This window comes from Girardinichthys multiradiatus, chromosome 3 (assembly GCF_021462225.1).
Source record: "Girardinichthys multiradiatus isolate DD_20200921_A chromosome 3, DD_fGirMul_XY1, whole genome shotgun sequence".
Classification (NCBI taxonomy): Eukaryota; Metazoa; Chordata; class Actinopteri; order Cyprinodontiformes; family Goodeidae; genus Girardinichthys; species Girardinichthys multiradiatus.
The window spans coordinates 38,774,478-38,797,421 of NC_061796.1; the positions used below are offsets into that span (position 1 = coordinate 38,774,478).

The following is a 22,944-nucleotide window of genomic DNA, read 5'->3' on the forward strand; positions in this document are numbered from 1 at the left end:
ACTTGTTTGAGAAGTAGCACCCTGGATGTTCCACACCATTGGGACCATCCTGTAGGGGAAAAAAATGGATTTAAAGGAACTGGAAAGTTTACTTTTTAAAAATACATAATTGATTGTGTGAAGAGTTACAACCTTCTGATGCTACAAATGTAATATTTTCTGTGTGTGTCAGCTCGGTTTCTTCATAAATACATCTCAGCAAAAAACAACCTTTTAAACTCAGCCCCTCTCCAGATTCCACAAAATTCGTATATAAATGTTAGCGGTGACAATGTTAACAAAAAGAGAGGCTCCAGTCAAACTTTGCTTAAGGGCCCATACAACCTTGTGTGAGCCCTAAACTCCATGCACTATCTTCAGCAATATCGTGCAACATGTAGTCAACTTGATTTTATCAGCGTTGCTTGTTGTTCGGGTTTACCCTGTAAGGATGAAAAACTGTATAGTTTTATGGGGGCAGATTAGCCAACATCCTTGTCACAAAATAAAACATCAGTGTGTGATAGCACAGAGAACAAATAACCATTAGAATTAAGATCGAGCACTTTATCTCTTTAAACTTCAGTCAGATGCATAAAACAAGCATAAAACAAACTCTGAGTTTGGCCTCACACTGATCACTGATGTCTGTTCAGCACTGGACAGCTCCTGCGAACACCACAGGTGAACAGGTGCGACAGAAGAGCTGCCAACAAGAGTTGAGACTAGCTTGTTTAAGCAAGTAGCCTAGCTTATTATGGTTAACAAACTCAGTACTACATACTCAACGAGTATGCAGTATAGCAGCAGTAATAGAGGACAGAGGGCACAGGAAAAATAGATGAGAGAAAAGAGGGGTGCAAATAAAGAGATATTTTTTCAAAAACATCTGTCAATATGTTGATGACAGATAGGCCTAATTAATATTTCACTGACATTTTAGATTTGTTCCTGAAGAGATATCCTGATATTGAAATGTATATAAACATTTTAATTTAAGTTTGAGGTCAGAGTTTTTATTATTTTTTGTAGACTAGAAGTTATCACCTGACTTAGATGTTCAGTTTGACACATAATTAATTCATTTTTAAGTCATAGATTGTTGAGTCTGATTGTTAAAAAAGTTAATAAAAAATTGTTCTGCTTCTTTGGGAAAAATAAATATTTTATTTATAATTATTATTATTAATAATGCGTATTAGTTAGTTTTTTTGTTTTGTAGTGAGTGTGTGCTAATGACAATATCCCCTCTGTGTGTGTGTGTGTGTTGGTAAATGTGAATTAACTGGACAATTGACCTGAGACTTGTTTGGAAAAAATGTCCTATTAATTCACATTTCCCTGTATATGTGTGTGGTGTGTGTGTGTCCAATTGTCAGTCAACCAGGTCAGTTGAAATGGCAGAGAAAAGATAAATTACAGACATCCATCATTTTTTAATGCCAAGTAAGTAGAAAAACCACAGTCATATTCATATTTCATTTTGAACATCCTAATGTAACAGACGGCTCGCTGTAATGCAGGGACGAGCGAAGTCTTTGCAGCATGTCTCTATTGGACGTTTGGTTCTTGAAAAACAAATTTAAGAGACTGAAATCTATTAAAAAAAAGCTTGTCCAAGACAAATGTTATTTGTAAATTCAATATTAAAGGCAATAGTTATTTTAAGTAAAAGATTATACTTTAATTCTCTTTTAAGTCCCAAAAAGATCCAATGTGTACATCATTAGCCTCATAGCATAATTACCTAAGTCATATTTTGGCTTACTGTTACAGTATCAATAAAAAATATAATTTGCTTTCTGAAAAATATGTTTTTTCTTGTTTTCCAAAAATATTCAAATATGACTTAGGCAAGAATTATGCTATGAGGCTAACAACACATTAATAACGCATCTTTATCCCATACCAGAGTGAATTGTGTCATTCCTTGAGGTTCTACACTTGGTTCACCACTGTTCTCTTTATTTAAGCTTGCTGTGGACAATGTTAACAGGGAATAAGATGAGTTGCTTCCAGAGTTTTCAACAATGTAGGATTCTAACACCACATGTGCTTTCAAAACTGATTTTAAAAGTTTTCCGTTTAAATAGACTTGCATTTAATTATGAGTTAGAAAGATTTGTTTCTTGGATCATTATCTCATGGTTGGAACTCGGCTTTCCATAATCTTATTTTATAAGGCTTAAGAGACACTGGGTGAGACTCCGCTGTGCCCCTCAAGGTTGTCTGCTTTTGAGAATGAGCTCTGCAGCTCCAAAGCAGGAAAGATAAACAAAGTCTGTTCTCACTGTGACTTACTGAGAAAGTCGGTTTCCCACAGTTCGTTTGTAAATGTTTTTCACACCTCTCCTCTCCTGTATATAAGAGACATGTAACAACGGTGTAAATTAGAGCAACTCTGAAAGAGCAACAGAGTAACACCCTGACTCTGGAGGAAACTGTGCTCTTTCTTCATCATAACAGTGTGTATATAATACTTAAGTTTCCACAATAATTTCAACATGTTGCATTGACAGAAACTGTTTATACTCTTTATCTGAAGCTCAGTTTACAATTATTGAACAGTTGAACAAATAAAACTATTTTCTTCTGTTCTACAACTTGATGCCATACATGTTTTACCAATTCATAAGTAAATCCAATCCAGAAGCTTTTCGATAGTAATCACAACGTAAACAGAATAATCATGACTCTTATTGTGGTTGCCATGCGCATGAAGCAATTGAAAAATTAAAGCCAGTTGCCTAAAAAAATTTTTTGACTCTAGCTTTTGTGTGATCACTTGGACATTTCCAGAGAAAAAATCAGATATTAAACAATCTGGCAGGCGATGCCTAATCTGCAATATCGTATGTCATGCCGTCCTGTGATTTTGTTACAAATAAAGAATAACAATGCCATACTCTACCTCTGTTAGAATTGTTTGGTCTGAATCTAATTATTTTCACAGTGATGGATGAGAAAGATGGTTTATTTTATTTGAGCAGAGGCTGGAGATTGAGGAATAAATATGACTTCTTAAACCTAACGCCAAACTCAGCAGCTTTTTTAAGCCGCGTGTTCTGTGAATATACTGATCCATTGAATTCTGCATACAGATTGACAAGTTTAAATCAAGAATCTTAGCCTAAACTGGCTCACTTATGGTGAGGTGCAAACACACCCTCCATTTCTGCTACCTGTATGACCCCTTCTCTTTTCCAATGGTTATAATCAGTCTGACAGAGAGAGGTATCCCAATCCTTGTGGTTTTTAGTATAACAATGACCATCAGTGGGACCCTTTGTGGGGTTCCTTGAGACGACATTGTTGTAAATAAGCGCCGTTTAACTAAATAATCTGAACTGAAACTATCTGTGTAGTTATGCTGCTATAGGCTTAGGCTGCTGGAGGACATAATGACCATTATCACCCTCTTTGCTACATTCTCACACTACTCTCCAATTTTGCATTATTTGCTGTTATTTCAGCTTTTAACCTTGTTCTCTCTATTCTCTTCCTAGAAGCTACACCTGGCCTGACTCTGTGTCTACCTGTGACACCTTTCTGGAGAGGGGCATCGTCCAAGCTTCTGCTGGCAACAACTTAATGCTCACCCTCTACAGATGATCCACATAGCCCTGTCTTTTAGTGTTTAACCCTTTCTCTCTTCTAGACATGGCAATTGACTGAGCTTAACTGTAACAAACTCTATGTGCTCTCTTTCAGACTCTAACCTTGAAAACTGGCTCAGAGTTTATCTAAAGGAGCTACATCCATTAACATTGACTTTTCCTTCCCATAGAAAGTACTCCTGGATCAGTGCTTCTTTGTTCTGTTTGTGTGTCTGCTCTGTTCTCTCAAACCCCCAGTCGGTCGTGGCAGATGGCCGCTCACACTGAGCCTGCTTCTGCTGGAGGTTTCTTCCTGTTAAAAGCGAGTTTTTCCTCTCCACTGTCGCTACATGCATGCTCAGTATGAGGGATTGCTGCAAAGTCAATGCCAGTGACTGTCCACTGTCTCTACATGCTCATCCAGGAGGAGGTAATGCTGCAAGTCACTGACTGGATGCAATCTGCTGGGTTTCCTTAGACAGAAAAACTTTTTATCCAATTTGAATAAATAACTAACTTTGACTGCACTGTTCAATGATTAGGATTAATTGGAATGTATGTACCTGGTTTTTGTGAAGTACCTTGAGACAACATGTGTTGTGAATTGGTGCTAATGAATCCATGACGACTGGGGGTTTGAGAGAACAGAGCAGAGACACAAAAAGAACACAGAAGCACTGATCCAGGAGTACTTTCTAAGGGAAGGAAAAGTAAATGTTGATGGATGTAGCTCCTTTAGTTGTTTCACCTAGAAAGAAAGAACAGATAAACTCTGAGCCAGTTTTCAAGGTTAGAGTCTGAAAGAGAGCACAGTTTGTTACAGTTAAGCTCAGTCAATCGCCATGTCCAGCAGAGAGAAAGGGTTAAACAATAAAAGACAGGGCCAAGTGGATCATCAGTAGAAGGTGAGCATTAAGTTGTTGCCAGCAGAAGCTCGGACGATTCCCCTCTCCAGAAAGGTGTCACAGGTAGACACAGAGCCAGGCCAGGTGTCTATTTTGCTTTTATGTAACAACAGCCAGATTACTTCTTCTTTTTAGAGGAATGATTCAGCCACTTTTGGAAGGATGTGTAAACATGCTTCATTCACTGCATCAAGTCTAGAGGGGTTCAGGATTTTTGCTGCCCATCAAATAGCTCAGATATTTGGAATATTGAAATCACTTTAAAGGTTTAGAAGAACGAGAATGTCTTGCCTTTTCTCAGCTACTGGTTTGAAATTAAAGTAGAGCTTTAAGTGGGTGCATAGAAGAAGCATAAGATATGGATGCATTGATTGTTTTGGTTATATTGTTCTAATTTCATCAACCTGCTTCACAGCTGCAGCTTACCTTGGCTCCAGGGCTTATAGACTCAGGAGTTTATTGATTTTCTTTTTGCTACATAAAGGCTGCAATACTATTTTATATTATTGCACTTTGTTCAAGTTGGTTATGCATTGTTAAATCTATAAACTGTATGCCAGTAATTATGTTTCCTGAATACAAAGAAGTTAGTTTGTGCAGTATTGGGCAATAGTTTAAAACATATTTGTTTCAAAGCAGGCAGACTGTCTTGCAACATTTTATTTGGTAAATACATTTTACCTTGAAAAAACACTATCCACAGCTGATGAATACTAATATTATTTATTCAGTAAACTGGCAGAACATCTAGAAACATCAGAGACATACACCATTCTTCAGTTTATCTTTCACCGCATGTCACATTTTAATCTAGTAGCTTCTTCAATCTATATGGCAAGAGATGATATATTTGGTATTTGGAAATATTTGCCTAAAAAACAAATTATATTTATGTGACACTCTTAAAGATACCATTCAAAACTTTTTTTTTTTTGTTTGGTAATTTGACTGACACAAAGGTAACACTGACTGGTTTCTTGAATTTAGGTCAGATTTAAGTGTCTGAAGATACAACAAAATAAAAACAAAAACACCCAAAGCAAAAAGAAAAAACCCTGACAGGTTTTCAGAAACCTGAAGAACTATTTGACAAGGCAATTTGGATGGACAGTGGCAAAAAAAGCATGTTGAATTTTGCACATTAAATGAAATTTTCTTAGTCGGTTTCTCAGAAAAAATGTTAAACTTGTATCTTTCTGTAGAAAATTTGTTTGAAACCAGCTCATCATCTGTTTTACTCATGTGAGTAATTCTGTCATGTAGATAAATGTGCTTTGTAGATAGATGCCTTGTTACATTTTTGGTGGAGCATTTGCGTGTTCATAATAAGGGATTGGCATCACCGTGTCCAACTGTTTCCAAGTATATGGACATGTACTTAGATCTACAGTTGTGGTCAGAAGTTGGGCTGAAGGTACTAGAACATCTTCAGTCTTAAAAAGGCCAAGTTAGTCAACATTGGGTTGGTTATTACAACTGGTAGTTTCTCTGCCAGCATACCTGGAATTAGTTAGAAAGCACTCACTGGACTGACCAACTTATTTAAGATCCAAGGAAGATAATTGGATCTTTACACAGGTTGGACAGGTCTTTTTGGGTCATTTCTTAAATGCAAATGTTCAGACTATCAGTTCATAGGTTAGTCACATGTTCACTTTACCAAGTTGTGGAAAATTATCCTCAAATGAAATGAAATTGGTAAAGATATTCAGAAAAAGAGCTGTATAATATTAGAACAAAACATATATATATATATATATACACAGGCCTCTCCAGTCTCTCAGTTCTAGAATATGAGAATATTCACTCTCTACTGCTTCAACTGTGTATTGTATTATTGCATGAATTACACAAAAGGATATTTATTGTAGTTTTTATGGATTTAACTGCTGCAGTTAATGAATGTTGCATGGATTACATGGAAAGATCTCACCTCATTTTGACTATATATATATATATATATATATATATATATATATATATATATATATGCATATAGTGAATGTTGCAATAATGAAATTACCATTTGATAAATTAACTAAGAGTTAATGTCTTTCTGCTTTGACTTCACAGCAAACATTGACCCCAGATAATGAGTAGTCTATCTAGTTCCTGGAGAAATAAATGAAATTCCATATTTTGAGCTGAAGAACCAGTTTTTATTGAAAGGTTGCTTTAGAGTCCCAACCCTAACCCTTAAACTTATAACCTCTTTGCCTTTTTATGCTGCATGAAACAACAAGTGTCCAATAATATCTATACCCTCTACCGATGATCCACATAGCCATGTCTTTCAGCGTTTAACCCTTTCTCTCTCCTAGACATGGCAATTGACTGAGCTTTTACTGTAACTAACTCTGTGCTCTCTTTCAGACTCTAACCTTGAAAACTGGCTCAGAGTTTATCTGTTCTTTCTTTCTAGGTGAAACGACTAAAGGAGCTGCATCCATTAACATTGACTTTTCCTTCCCATAGAAAGTACTCCTGGATCAGTGCTTCTTTGTTCTCTTTGTGTCTCTGCTCTGTTCTCTCAAACCCTCAGTCGGTCGTGGCAGATGGCCGCTCACACTGAGCCTGGTTCTGCTGGAGGTTTCTTCCTGTTAAAAGGGAGTTTTTCCTCTCCACTGTCGCTACATGTATGCTCAGTATGAGGGATTGCTGCAAAGTCAACGCCAGTGACTGTCCACTGTCTCTACATGCTCATCCAGGAGGAGGTAATGCTGCAAGTCACTGACTGGATGCAATCTGCTGGGTTTCCTTAGACAGAAAAACTTTTTATCCAATTTGAATAAATAACTAACTCTGACTGCGCTGTTCAATGATTAGGATTAATTGGAATGTATGTACCTGACTTTTGTGAAGTGCCTTGAGACAACATGTGTTGTGAATTGGCGCTATATAAATAAACTGAATTGAATTGAATTGAATAATACATCACGGGCATAGAGCACCCAAATGCACAGTATTTAAATAATCTAACACCTTTTGCAGTCCAGGCAGTTCCTTGCGAAACTCCTATTGGGTACATTAATGATGGGATAGCGATAAATTGTACTGTACATTCATGTGTGATAAGGAATCAACTACAGTGGTGATCAAGGACATTTATAGGACAATTGTCCACTATAATGGCTCTTTCTTGGGACTAAGACTGTATCTTGCAAATGGCCTTAAAACTTAATTATCATAACTTGTCATAATAAATTAGAAAGTGGTGTAATAAATCACCAGGCAAATTTTGAAATATGAATGCTTTAATTGTTTATATATGTATTTCTGTGTTTATTCATTTATATTTTTGTGACAAGAGCTGAAAAATTCTGTTATCTTAATCAACTGTGTGAGGAAAATAAAAATCCTGGTTTAGTGAAGGCCTGTGGCTTTATTCCAGTGCCTCTATTGGCTGAACATAGTAAGCTGAAAGTCAACAAGTTTAAATCTACAATGAACTGGAGACTGCTGGAACACTGGAGTCACTGTTCACAGTGAAGCCAGTTTTATGTTAACATGGAGTGAGAGCATGTAAACCAGAGTAAAAAAAGCATAAAAAATGGACACCTTTAAATAAGTACTGTTTAGTTACAGTGACAAAAAGTGGGGTTTTCAAACCCAAAAATACTACCAAGCATGGTTGTGGCAGCATTATACTGGGAGACTGTTTCATCACCAGAGGTTCTGGTAATCAAAACAGTTTATAATTGTTGGTGTATAATTCTGACTATTGATTAGAGAAAGTTGACAATAAATCTGGTTTAGGTTTAGTTTAGGTTTCAACTTAAGCTGATATTTATTTATTTATTTAGTTTCAACAATTTGCAGAGATGTTCTCTCTTCCTCTGACAGCAAATTATTTGCTTCTTATTTATAAAAAATACATAAACATGCAGAAAATAGCTTTAGTGATAAACTTATTTTATGTGATTTTGTGGTGATGGACACCATAGCCCTTAAAGATACATAGAAGGTTCCCTAGAACACCACTTCTACACCTTTGTTATCATTTAAAAGTCTTGAAAGTGATCCACGGGAAATAAAATAATTCACTACTGAGTAGAGTGAAGGATTTCTTTGTTTTTTACAGATAAAAAAGAATGTACAGGTCCTTCTCAAAAAATTAGCATATTGTGATAAAGTTCATTATTTTCCATAATGTCATGATGAAAATTTAACATTCATATATTTTAGATTCATTGCACACTAACTGAAATATTACAGGTCTTTTATTGTCTTAATACGGATGATTTTGGCATACAGCTCATGAAAACCCAAAATTCCTATCTCACAAAATTAGCATATTATTAAAAGGGTCTCTAAACGAGCTATGAACCTAATTATCTGAATCAACGAGTTAACTCTAAACACCTGCAAAAGATTCCTGAGGCCTTTAAAACTCCCAGCCTGGTTCATCACTCAAAACCCCAATCATGGGTAAGACTGCCGACCTGACTGCTGTCCAGAAGGCCACTATTGACACCTCAAGCAAGAGGGCAAGACACAGAAAGAAATTTCTAAACGAATAGGCTGTTCCCAGAGTGCTGTATCAAGGCACCTCAGTGGGAAGTCTGTTGGAAGGAAAAAGTGTGGCAGAAAACGCTGCACAACGAGAAGAGGTGACCGGACCCTGAGGAAGATTGTGGAGAAGGGCCAATTCCAGACCTTGGGGGACCTGTGGAAGCAGTGGACTGAGTCTGGAGTAGAAACATCCAGAGCCACCGTGCACAGGCGTGTGCAGGAAATGGGCTACAGGTGCCGCATTCCCCAGTCCTGGGCTACAGAGAAGCAGCACTGGACTGTTGCTCAGTGGTCCAAAGTACTTCTTTCGGATGAAAGCAAATTCTGCATGTCATTCGGAAATCAAGGTGCCAGAGTCTGGAGGAAGACTGGGGAGAAGGAAATGCCAAAATGCCAGAAGTCCAGTGTCAAGTACCCACAGTCAGTGATGGTCTGGGGTGCCGTGTCAGCTGCTGGTGTTGGTCCACTGTGTTTTATCAAGGGCAGGGTCAATGCAGCTAGCTATCAGGAGATTTTGGAGCACTTCATGCTTCCATCTACTGAAGAGCTTTATGGAGATGAAGATTTCATTTTTCAGCACGACCTGGCACCTGCTTACAGTGCCAAAACCACTGGTAAATGGTTTACTGACCATGGTATCACTGTGCTCAATTGGCCTGCCAACTCTCCTGACCTGAACCCCATAGAGAATCTGTGGGATATTGTGAAGAGAACGTTGAGAGACTCAAGACCCAACACTCTGGATGAGCTAAAGGCCGCTATCGAAGCATCCTGGGCCTCCATAAGACCTCAGCAGTGCCACAGGCTGATTGCCTCCATGCCACGCCACATTGAAGCAGTCATTTCTGCAAAAGGATTCCCGACCAAGTATTGAGTGCATAACTGTACATGATTATTTGAAGGTTGACGTTTTTTGTATTAAAAACACTTTTCTTTTATTGGTCGAATGAAATATGCTAATTTTGTGAGATAGGAATTTTGGGTTTTCATGAGCTGTATGTCAAAATCATCCGTATTAAGACAATAAAAGACCTGAAATATTTCAGTTAGTGTGCAATGAATCTAAAATATATGACTGTTAAATTTTCATCATTACATTATAGAAAATAATGAACTTTATCACAATATGCTAATTTTTTGAGAAGGACCTGTATTTGTTTGAAAAACCTAAATACAGTGAGGTTTAGATATACTTCACAACAGCACTGTCACCAGTCAATCAGCTATTGGTAATGGTGTAAATTAAAAACAACTACATAGTGTTGCATTGGGTCACTAATGAAGTGGGTTTTATTCTTTTAGCAGGGGTACATTGTTGATTATTTTCTCAACAGTGTCTGAACCAAGTGAAAGAAGAATGAGAGTTAAGGTTTCAGCAGTTCTCCCCTTGAAGCTCCATCTTCTAATATTTCTAGTTCCACTTCATTGGCTTAATTTCTTCCATTAAAAAAAACAAAACAATTTGTCTTTCCCCTTCCGCTTAAGTGTTCTGTGGAACTGTTTAACTCACCAGCTTTTTCTCTGTTCACGACCTTATAGCAGCAGGTCATTCAGCTAATTTTGTGCTCGAATAATTTTTAACACCTCAGTGCCTCCAAATGTCAGGAGAGCATTGTTTCAGCGTTTGTCTTTGGGAAGTGAAGCCGACGTGGAGGAGAGAGTGTGAAGAGGTCAGTGCAGAGGCTTCAGCTGTCCCAGAAGAGAAGGCTGACGATGTTTCAGATCAAAATTTACTTGCATATAATGTGCAGATTACAAAATGTAATCTGCAACAGGCAAGAAAAAATTCTTCTCTACTTGTTTTTGGCAACTAAAGTTTCTTCAATTCAAACAGTGTCACTATTCAATAAGTAAATAAGTCATGAAATACATATTTTTAAATGTTATAATTTAATTATATTTGGGGAAATACTTTAAATAAATAGATTCAGCTCAAAGTATTCAAATTTGATACTTATTGCAACATTTGAAATAATTTAATACAGTTATTTATTTGATTTTGATATGCTCCTTGTACAGTATTGAGTCTAAAAAGAAAGAAAGAAAGAAAATGTGTTTGATACAAATACGTTTAATGAATAAATGTATCCTCATTTATTTACATATGTCAGTAATTTATGAAATATACTATAAGTTAAAAATATGTTATTAATTTATTATTTATTTGAGCATGATCTCCTGCAGAACACTATGAAATAACAGTAAAATTAAAAGATCAGCTTCTTTATAAATATATTATTATTTTAATTAATTATATTACATGATTGTTTCTCTTCCTACATAATTTAAAGATAATTAATGAAACATTTACTAATCTATTTATTTACTGAATTGTTCCTCATGACAAATTAAACTAGGACTGTGACATGTTAAAAACATCCCTTCATGTGAGCAAGTAAGTAGGTAAAACTTTATATTTTACTTTATATTTTTATAGCACCTTTCAAGAGATATATCACAAAGTGCTGTACCAAACAAAAACCTAAACTATTAATGCTTTTTAAAAAACTCAACAGAGCTTAAACTAAAACGGAGAGAGTTCCAGGTACCTGGTGCTACTGCTGAGAAAGCCCTGTGACCTTTTGTTTTCAACCTTGTACAGGTCCTTCTCAAAAAATTAGCATATTGTGATAAAGTTCATTATTTTCCATAATGTCATGATGAAAATTTAACATTCATATATTTTAGATTCATTGCACATTAACTGAAATATTTCAGGTCTTTTATTGTCTTAATACGGATGATTGTGGCATACAGCTCATGAAAACCCAAAATTCCTATCTCACAAAATTAGCATATCATTAAAAGGGTCTCTAAACGAGCTATGAACCTAATCATCTGAATCAACGAGTTAACTCTAAACACCTGCAAAAGATTCCTGAGGCCTTTAAAACTCCCAGCCTGGTTCATCACTCAAAACCCCAATCATGGGTAAGACTGCCGACCTGACTGCTGTCCAGAAGGCCACTATTGACACCCTCAAGCAAGAGGGTAAGACACAGAAAGAAATTTCTGAACGAATAGGCTGTTCCCAGAGTGCTGTATCAAGGCACCTCAGTGGGAAGTCTGTGGGAAGGAAAAAGTGTGGCTGAAAACGCTGCACAACGAGAAGAGGTGACCGGACCCTGAGGAAGATTGTGGAGAAGGGCCGATTCCAGACCTTGGTGGACCTGCGGAAGCAGTGAACTGAGTCTGGAGCAGAAACATCCAGAGCCACCGTGCACAGGCGTGTGCAGGAAATGGGCTACAGGTGCCGCATTCCCCAGACCTGGGCTACAGAGAAGCAACACTGGACTGTTGCTCAGTCGTCCAATGTACTTTTTTCGGATGAAAGCAAATTCTGCATGTCATTCGTAAATCAAGGTGCCAGAGTCTGGAGGAAAACTGGGGAGAAGGAAATGCCAAAATGCCAGAAGTCCAGTGTCAAGTACCCACAGTCAGTGATGGTCTGGGGTGCCGTGTCAGGTGCTGGTGTTGGTCCACTGTGTTTTATCAAGGGCAGGGTCAATGCAGCTAGCTATCAGGAGATTTTGGAGCACTTCATGCTTCCATCTTCTGAAAAGCTTTATGGAGATGAATATTTCATTTTTCAGCACGACCTGGCACCTGCCCACAGTGCCAAAACCACTGGTAAATGGTTTACTGACCATGGTATCACTGTGCTCAATTGGCCTGCCAACTCTCCTGACCTGGACCCCATAGAGAATCTGTGGGATATTGTGAAGAGAACGTTGAGAGACTCAAGACCCAACACTCTGGATGAGCTAAAGGCCGCTATCGAAGCATCCTTGGCCTCCATAAGACCTCAGCAGTGCCACAGGCTGATTGCCTCCATGCCACGCCGCATTGAAGCAGTCATTTCTGCCAAAGGATTCCCGACCAAGTATTGAGTGCATAACTGTACATGATTATTTGAAGGTTGACGTTTTTTGTATCAAAAACCCTTTTCTTTTATTGGTCGGATGAAATATGCTAATTTTGTGAGATAGGAATTTTGGGTTTTCATGAGCTGTATGCCAAAATCATCCATATTAAGACAATAAAGGACCTGAAATATTTCAGTTAATGTGCAATGAATCTAAAATATATGAATATTAAATTTTCATCATTACATTATAGAAAATAATGAACCTTATCACAATATGCTAATTTTTTGAGAAGGACCTGTATGTAGCACCAGCAGGCCTCGGTCACATGACCTCAGGGATCTGCTAGAGACATACAAATTGAAACTTTCTGAGATGTATGCAAGTGCTTGATCATTTAAAATCCTATTAGTATGAACCAAGATCTTGTATTGTACTCTGTTGTGGGTGTGGAACCAGTGGAGCAGGACAAGGACCGGAGTGACATGAGAAAACTTCAGTGATTTTGTTTAAAATAAGATTTAAAATTAGTATACTGTCTTAAAAGTAAACATGTAATTATCATTCAGTCAGTAGGTCATTTTCTACCGCTTATTCCATAGTGGGTCGCGGGGGAGCTGGTGCCTATTTCCAGCAGTCTATGGGCAAGAGGCAGGGTACACCCTGGACAGGTCGCCAGTCCATCACAGGGCAACACACAAACAACCATGCACACACTCATACACCTAAGGGCAATTTAGAGAGACCAATTAACCTAACAGGCATGTCTTTGGACTGTGGGAGGAAGCCGGAGTACCCGGTGAGAACCCACGCATGCATGGGGAGAACATGCAAACTCCATGCAGAAAGACCCCCGGTCAGGAATCGAACCCAGGACCTTCTTGCTGCAAGGCAACAGTGCTACCAACTGCGCCACCGTGCAGTTTATTAATTATCATTAATAAACATAATTATTTCACTTACGAAATATATTTTGTTTTACAATTTAATTAGATTTTTCTGTTTGTTTTATTGTAATAGACCTCCAGTGCTGTACATTATGAATTTATCTCTGTGGAGGTTAACCAATCATGTTAGGGTATGTGACCTTTAGCACAGGAGAGCACCTACTACCATTACTACTACTACTACTACTACTATTACTGCTGCTGCTACTACTACTACTGCTACTACTACTACTACTACCTTTAATAATAATAATAATAATAATAACTTTTTTTAAATTATCCATATTATAAATCATTAACAATGTGGATTATTACACATTTTTCATTTCTGCTTTATTTAAATTATTTCATAATCATTTATTTGTTATTGAATTGGTTCTTCCACATTCCTCAAAAAATGTTTTTTAATTATTTGTTAAAGAGTGTATTTTTGTACAGAAATGAAAAGTTAAAACAAGTCTGTATTCTTTAGCCTGCTAAATTCATTTTATCTATAAAATGTCCTCAACCCCCTGTCCGCTGTGACCTGCTCGTAACATAAACTGGTTTGTGAGAAAGTGACAAGCTGACGTTTTCCAGCAACGTTTATTCCAACAAGACACAGCTCCTGCTTTATCTTTGGTGTCAGCAAAGTTTAAGATGACACCGTCGTACAAAAGACCGCCAGTTTCCGACAAGTCATGATGTTCCACTTAAGAATGTTACGGTATCAAGACATTTATTTCTGCACAGAACTTGTTTTTCACAACAAGAAGCACTGTGGACAACTTTCATTAAATGTTAAAATTCACAGAAACAGACTAAAAGTACAATGTAACTAAGTTAACTGTATTTGTTTGAATATAAATTATATTGTTGTAAATTAATGTAATTGAATTAGAATTGGACCTGTTAGATTTTGTGTAATTTGCCCTGAGATGACGTTTGTGGTAAATATGGTGCTCTAAAAATAAATAAAATAAGAGTCCTGAATTTGTTTTTATGTCAGAACAGGTGGACCATGTACGGTGTTCCTCAAGGATCTGTTCTTAAAATCCTATTGTTTTTAATATGGAAATATGATTATTTGGTTTCTAGCCTATATTAAAAATGTTGTGTGGCATTTACATTTTGTTTTACTAACTGTGGAAACAAAACTTGAGCTAAATGCTATAAGATAAACACACAATATTTAAAATTAATTAGAAAGCAAATTGATGCAGCAAAACCATGTTGATGTAGTCTGTAAAGGCTTTGTATCTATAAATTGTTTGGGTGCTTCTTTTATTTGCAAAATTTGATGCTAAACTTTTTGGGCATAAATATATCAGATAAAGTTCTATAGACACAGAGGAAGCTGTAAGAGTCTATTCGAAATCTGTCTATCTAGTTAAAGTAATGGTTGCTATAAGAAAGGCCAAATTTGCTTAAAATCTGTTTTCTTGTGCTATCAACAGTTACCCCCAAAGAAAAGCAAGCAGCTATCACCGCTTTGCATCAAATGTACTGTTTTCTGGGTTATGAAAAATTCACAAGCTTCAGTTGTAGTGCAGATGTTTCCAGCAGGCCCAAGAGGAAGCAGTACAATCTCCTCCTGAGGACTGTGCTAAAGAATCCTGTTGCCACCAGTGCAAACCCTCTTATCTCCTAATTCGGCACAAGAAAACTGCCATTAAAAAAGAGTGGGATCTAAATGTCATTCAAGAGGAACTTCTTCCAACAATCCAGGAGGAATGTGATATGGTCCAGAAGTTAATTTCCAGGACCAAACTTAAAACTTTTGAAATGTTTTAACATTCTCAGCCTGCTGTAGAAACCTCTGGAAAATCCTGCCTTTGGTCCAATCCTAGGAATAGTTGAATTAAGGATTGCAAAACCCAATATTTCCATGACCAGAGCAACATGTCAAATCAATATTTGAGAAATGACCCTTTCTCCTTTTTTATATCGTTTCATATCAATGACAAAATTTGTAATTTTTTAGTCTTTGCATTTTCAGCTTTAAAGTTAACACAAACGTTTTGTTGCAGCCTGCAGGTTAAAGATCCCCGTTGCCTGTTTTTTCTTTGTGGATAAGATCCACTGCTGAGCTGCAAAATATGACTAAAGGCTGTATAGCAGAGTCCCTGTGTATTTTCTATGCCCAGCTGTTTATTCCCACACTGTTCCGTAATGTCACTCTGTAAATGATCCATGCTGATACCAGAAACAATAGGGAAGCTTTAAGAGCTTTGAATCTGAACCTTTAACTCTTACTTGTTATTTGGCCTTTCAGAGTGAAGACACTGACTTCTCAGCTGTCAGCATGGCGAGTCTGCTTAGCATCGTAGTCCTGCTAGCTGTGGCTTATAGTGGGTTTTGTGAGGAGAAGGTGTTTCTGCAGCGAGCAGGCAAGGAGTTTAACAGCAGACAGTACAGATCTGTGCTTACTGTAAACAATGGAGAGAAATTTGGAGACTGGACATGGCCAGAGATCTGTCCTGACAACTTCTTTGCTGTGTGATTCAGTGTCAGGGTAAATGACAAAAATGTACTATACAAATATATTAATTTTAATGGAAATGGAAAGACAAAAGATATAAGTCTAGCTTTTGATACAAAAATAATATATTTTAAATTTATTACCATGATGTTAACATCTTTCCTTTAATGATTGAGGTCAATGACCTTCATGCAGATTGGCTAGTTAAATGCCCCAAACATATTAGTATAGTAAAATATCCTCAAATACTGGCTTTACTATAGTTTAGAATAACCTTGATCAGGTTTTTGCATATTTTCTTATTGAAAGAGACATTTAACAAACATCCTGTGGTCTCCCTTAAAAATATAAATTTGTATAGATACAATGAATCTTTTTCATTAACTTAAACTTTATATTAGTCATACAATGATTTCACAGCAACAACAAACTAATGGAAGACATAAATAAAGTTTGTATTTAGCATTTCACACAATGTTTAAATGAAAACCAATTCCTTAAGGTGCTAGAAGTAAGAACCTGCTTAATATGTCTAAATTTTGATTAGGCTATTTCTCCATAAACATTTGCACAGAGCAGCCTCCAGCCTGAAAAATGTATACATACCCAGTGCCTTACACTCTTATTAGTACTTCCGGTAAAGATGTTAAGAATAAAAACGAAATAAAATTCACTTTTTACTGCATTAACATAATCTTACTGAAAAACTTTGAATCAAAACCCCATCTTTAAACATGAGAACATGTATTTGGTGAAGAAAAACACCATGTCAAGAATTAATCATTTTAACAGTTTGTCAGTAAAAAGGTTTTTCTGATTTTAAAAATTTTAAATCTAAAGTTTGCTCTAAACTCGATTGGGATGTTCAGTAGAACATTGTGCTTTGGTCAGATGAGACTAAGATAGAGATGTTTTGTGTCAAACACTATAGATGGGCTTGAAACAAAGGATGAAAATAAATAAACATCTGCCGCCGTCTGCCAGAAAACTGAAAATGTCTCATCAATTTTAACAGGATCATTTGTGTCTTTTTTTTTTGCATTATGAAATGATATTTGGAACATGAATTTGGATTTTACTATACTGATAAATTCTTATCTTGCTTTAAATGACAAAATTTTCCAAGTACATTGATGTGAAGCATTGTATTCTATAACATTAAATTATTTTATAAAATTGCAATCTTTCCAACAAAACTGTATTTTATGTTGTTGTTGATGGTTTAAAAAGGTCTCTTTTGAAAATGAGACCTCATGTCACAATGGGACTCACCTGTTTAAAGTGGTCAAATCAGCACAAACTCAAAAAAAAAATAAAAAATCCAACCATCTCTGTCCCTAGACTTAAATCCTGTAGAAAATAGGTGGAGTGAGCTAAAGAGAAGAGAGCATATGATTGAATCCAGGACTCTGAACAAGCTAGGGAGATTATGCAAAAAGTAATGGTCACATATTCCTCTCGCTGGATGCTCCAGATGAAATGTGTGAAATGTTATTAAACAGTTGTACATACAGTAGTATCAACATCAGCAGTGCCAATAACTAGTGATTTTGTCAAAAAGAATAATTTCTTAAAAAGTTATTTTTTTCCCAACTGAGTAATTTTACTCAAATTAAAGGTTGCTTTTTAAAAAAAACAGTTCAGTCTGAAATTACTAGAAAAAGGAATCTTATTTTGTACATATCTTCCTCAGGGTTACTGATAAATGTGGAAGTTGCTGTAGATGCCTCTTGTTACAGAAATTATCCCATACCCCTGTAATCAGCTTTATGTAAAAATCCATCCAAACCATCTGTGCTTTAACCTGACCTGAATTTCTTCAGCTGCAACAGCAGAGCATAGATAAACTGTTCCTTTGTCTGGGAACTGGTTTCTGTTTCCTCAGGTAGAGAGCAAGCAGCATGGGGGGGATGACACCGCCCTAAATGGAATCCGCCTCATCTGCTCCCAAGACGAGAGCCAGAGGTTCCTGTACTACATCGAATCCCACACTGGATAGTAAGCAGTTTCAACTGAACTCAACTTGATTTACTCTGTGTTGCACTTTTCAGCAGCACAAGGAGGAAAAAAGAGAAGAGGCATAGGAACAAAACCAATTTATATCAATTTATCATAAATTAGTGAGTAAGTACAATAAAAAATTAATTTATATTTATTAAACATATTTTGAAAACACTATATTTTGATAAAAAATAAAGAAGAGCATTAAAGCAAATAACACACTGGCAGAGTAGAAATATAAACACTAAATCATAATCTTGTCTGGTTTTGTAAGGTTTCTTGCTTACAAAGAATTGAACATTCCATTTTTGTAGTAGGTTTTTTTATGTAAAGGGACAGAATATAGACCATAAATGCAGAGAAAAAATGTTACATTAAAGTAAATTGATTTGCATGTCATTTGCTTAAATAGGTATTTGATCACAAAGCAAAACATACCTTAGAACTTGGGGTAGAACTGTTTTCTGCAAAGGACACAACTTTCAGTTGAATTTCATCAGGTTTGCACATAACTCTGGAAGGTTTGGGGTCCACTCCTCTGTACTGAAACAGAGTAAATCCTTCAGGTTAAAGCTTCAGAGATGAAACTGGAATGTTACATGTGCTTCAATAAGCAGATGATGTTTGCCAATTTATGTTTAAATTCCAGGATAAGGTCAAAGGTCCAGAACGACTAGTGATAAGCAAATCCCTTTTATTAAATTTGATCACAACTTTTGTTCTGTTAGATCTCAGTGCTGCATTTGATACAGTCGACCATAATATTCTCTTAAAAAAGCTGGAATATGCTGTAGGGATCAGGGGAACAGTGCTAGGTTGGTTTAAATCTTATCCGTCTGACAGATTCCAGTTTGTTCATGTAAATGATAAATCATCTTTAAACTCCAAGGTTAATTGTGGAGAACCACAGGGTTCAGTACTTGGGCCAATTCTTTTTACTATATATATGCTTCCAATAGGTAAAATTATCAGGCAGCATGGGATAAATTTTCACTGTTACGCTGATGATACTCAGCTTTACTTATCCATAAATCCTGATGAGCCCAACCAGTTAGATAGACTATAAGCATGTCTTGAAGACATAAAAACTTGGATGACTTTCAATTTTTTGCTTCTAAATTCAGATAAGACAGAAGTTGTCGTCTTTGGACAGGAGTCTTTAAAAAAGAAACTGCTTAGTCAATCACTTAACCTGGAGGGCATTAAATTGACCTCCAGTAATAAAGTAAAAACCCTTGGTGTTATTTTTGACCAGGACATGTCATTTAAATCCCATATTAAACAGGTTTCTAGGATTTCCTTCTTTCACCTCCGGAACATTGCCAAAATTAGAAATATCCTGTCCAGGAGTGACGCTGAAAAACTAGTCCATGCATTTGTTACTTCAAGGCTGGACTATTGTAATTCATTACTATCAGAATGTCCATAAAATGCAGTTAAAAGCCTTCAGCTGATTCAAAATGCTGCAGCAAGAGTTCTGATGAAAATTAAAAAGAGAGATCATATTTCTCCTATTTTAGCTTCCCTTCATTGGCTCCCTGTTAAATCCAGAATAGAATTTAAAATTCTCCTCCTCACATATAAAGCCTTTAATGATCTAGCTCCATCATACATCAGAGATCTGATGGTTCCATATGTTCCTAACAGAACACTTTGTTCTCAGACTGCAGGTTTACTGGTGGTTCCTAGAGTCTCTAGAGGTAGAATGGGAGGCAGATCCTTTAGTTATCAGGCTCCTCTCCTGTGGAACCAGCTCCCAGCTTTAGTCCGTGAGGCAGACACCCTGTCTACTTTTAAGGCTAGGCTTAAAACTTTCCTTTTTGATAAAGCTTATAGTTAGAGTGGCTTAGTTTATCAGGGAGGGAGCCTTCCTCCCTCCCTGTTGGTTGGAGTAAGGGGGAGTCAGGTTTAGCCTAAACCGGCTCAGTTATGGTTGAGGTGCAAACACACCCTCCATTTCTGCTACCTGTATGACCCCTTCTCTTTTCCAATGGTTATAATTAGTCTGACAGATAGAGGTATCCCAATCCTTGTGGTTTTTAGTATAACAATGACCATCAGTGGGACCCTTTGTGGGGTTCCTTGAGACAACATTGTTGTAAATAAGCGGCGTTTAACTAAATAATCTGAACTGAAACTATCTGTGTAGTTATGCTGCTATAGGCTTAGGCTGCTGGAGGACATAATGACCACTTTCACCCTCTTCGCTACATTCTCACACTACTCTCCAATTTTGCATTATTTGCTGTTATTTCAGCTTTTAACCTTGTTCTCTCTATTCTCTTCCTAGAAGCTACACCTGGCCTGGCTCTGTGTCTACCTGTGACACCTTTCTGGAGAGGGGAATCGTCCAAGCTTCTGCTGGTAACAACTTAATGCTCACCCTCTACTGATGATCCCACGTGTTTTAAAAGCTGTCTTCCATTTATCTCCCTCTCTAATGCAAACCAAAGAGTGGGCATTATGTAGATCTAATTTTGAAAAGACATTAGTCTCCTGCACACATTCAAAAGAGGTAATCAGAGGCAAGGATTATTTATTTTTAATTGTTATCTGGTTCAGTTCATGGTAGTCAATACAGGGTTGGAAAGAGTTCTGCTTCTTCTCTATGAAAAAGAAGCCGGTGCCCATAGGGGAAGAGGATTGGCAGATGATGCCAGCATTCAGTGAGTTCTTAATATATTGTTCCATGGCTTCTATTTCTGACTGGGGGGGATTATAGAGTCGGCTAGAGCACAGAGTGATACCTGCGAGGATGAGATCCAGGTCCTTAATAAAGTGGCTAATGATCCTAAGTACTCACAACAGATAAAGGCGAAGGAGGAATGGTTTGTAAGCATGACAAATGCATTCACAACTCCATGCTTCAATCCGGATCATTTAACATGGGGGTTATGTTTCCACACCCAGAGAAAACCAAAAACAATTGGTGAGTCATGGGTGCAGAAAACCAAACAAAACAAAACAAAAAAGCATCTTTATGGCATCTTATCTTTATCTTTATGTTGGTTACCTGAGACAGTGAGTTGAAGAGGGATGGTCCAGTGGGTGATGACAGCAAGAATCGAGTGATTTCTTCTTGGATCTTACCGGCCTGTAACATAGTCTTTACTGGCAGGCTTTGGCAGCCAGAGATATAATAGACGGGCAGACCACAGTTAAGACGACTCCTATACTCCATTCCCCACTGTCTGTCTTCGGGGGGCAGCGCGGTACTGCCAATCTGCATGGAGAGCCCCTTGCTGGGGTAGAGAAGAAGGATATCTCGATTTGGACGGGTAGTTCGAGACTGAGAAAAAGAGTTAGAAGAAGCTGAATGGTTAATCTGTCTTAACCTCTTTCTCTCTCTCAGGTGGAGGTCTATGCGAATGGATAATGAAAGGAGGTCATTCAGCTCAGTAGGCTCTCACCTGATGTGCATCATAGTAAAATGAAACATGCAATACATGTTAACTTTTTTAAAAAGCCAGTGGTAGAGACTGTTAGAGGAATGAAAAGGAGATTAATTTTTTTTAAAAGAACAGTAGGAGACAGGCTCTTGATCCTCATGTTCAGTGTCTTATAAAAATAAGTATTTATTGACATTTCTCTTAACTTGCTTTTCAAATTCTAAGTTCTTGCGTAACTTTCTGTCCAGCTTTGGTGAGTGGTCCCATCAGCAGTAGTGCCCTAGCAGAGTGCTGACATCCTTCCAGATTCGTGTGGAGCCCCATCGGGGTATGTTAGGAGACGACACGGCCGTCAACAATATCAAGTTCCGCTGCAGCAGCAACCCAATGCTGGAGGCGGCTGGCATGGACTGGGGGGAGTATGGCTTCTGGAGTGAAAACTGCACTAATGGAGGCATCTGCGGCATAGAGACCAAGATGGAGGATTACCAGTGGGGCCTGGATGACTCCACTCTTAACGATGTTCGACTCTTCTGCTGTGACAAACATCAGGTGTGTTCAAAGGTTTCTGACCCAAAGCCCTGATACTATATTGATCCAACAAAAGTTTTTTAAATAGCCAGGAATTTATTTTGTTCACTTGAGCAAAGGGCTCCCATTGTTTTCTAGAATGTAGTCCAAAATTAGTTTAGTTACTAATTTTTCCCTTACTCTAAAGGATCATGCAAAGGTCAATAAGAGCATCAAACAAATCCAAAAGCACATTGTAAAACTGTTGCCCAGTTGGTGGACCTTTGAGTAGCCTTTATATTTTATTTTTACCATTTGATAGTTATTAAAAATTGTTTTGTATAAAATATAGTGTACAAATCATAATTACCAAAATACAGCACAGTGAAATGTGTTTGCCACCTCTGAGATTTCTTTTGTTTTCACCTTTTTCCCGCACCAAGCCAATTTTCTTGTCAAAGATAATCTGCGTAAATACAAACTACAGTTTTTCAGGTTTATTCAGAGTAGGCTTTCATTTATTGTTAAACAACCTTGTTAAATCATGAATTAACTGTAATTAACCACATTTTGGACAATTAAGCTTAATTTCTTTAGCTATAGCCAGGCCTGTTTAATACCACATCTGTAGAGTACTATTAATATAACCTATCTTATGATAAAAAATCTCAATTAGGATAAAAAGATCTCAAAAACAATACATCATACCTTGATCTAAAGAAATTAAAGCAAAGATGAGAAACAAAGTTACTGACATCAGTCAGTCTGGAAAGGGTTA

The 22,944-nt window shown here is 37.1% G+C and overlaps 1 pseudogene; it reads left to right on the top strand.

Annotated features, from left to right (window-relative positions):
- The first annotated feature begins 16,089 nt into the window (after positions 1–16,089).
- Positions 16,090–22,241, top strand: LOC124866143 (annotated as a pseudogene).
- The last annotated feature ends 703 nt before the right edge of the window (positions 22,242–22,944 follow it).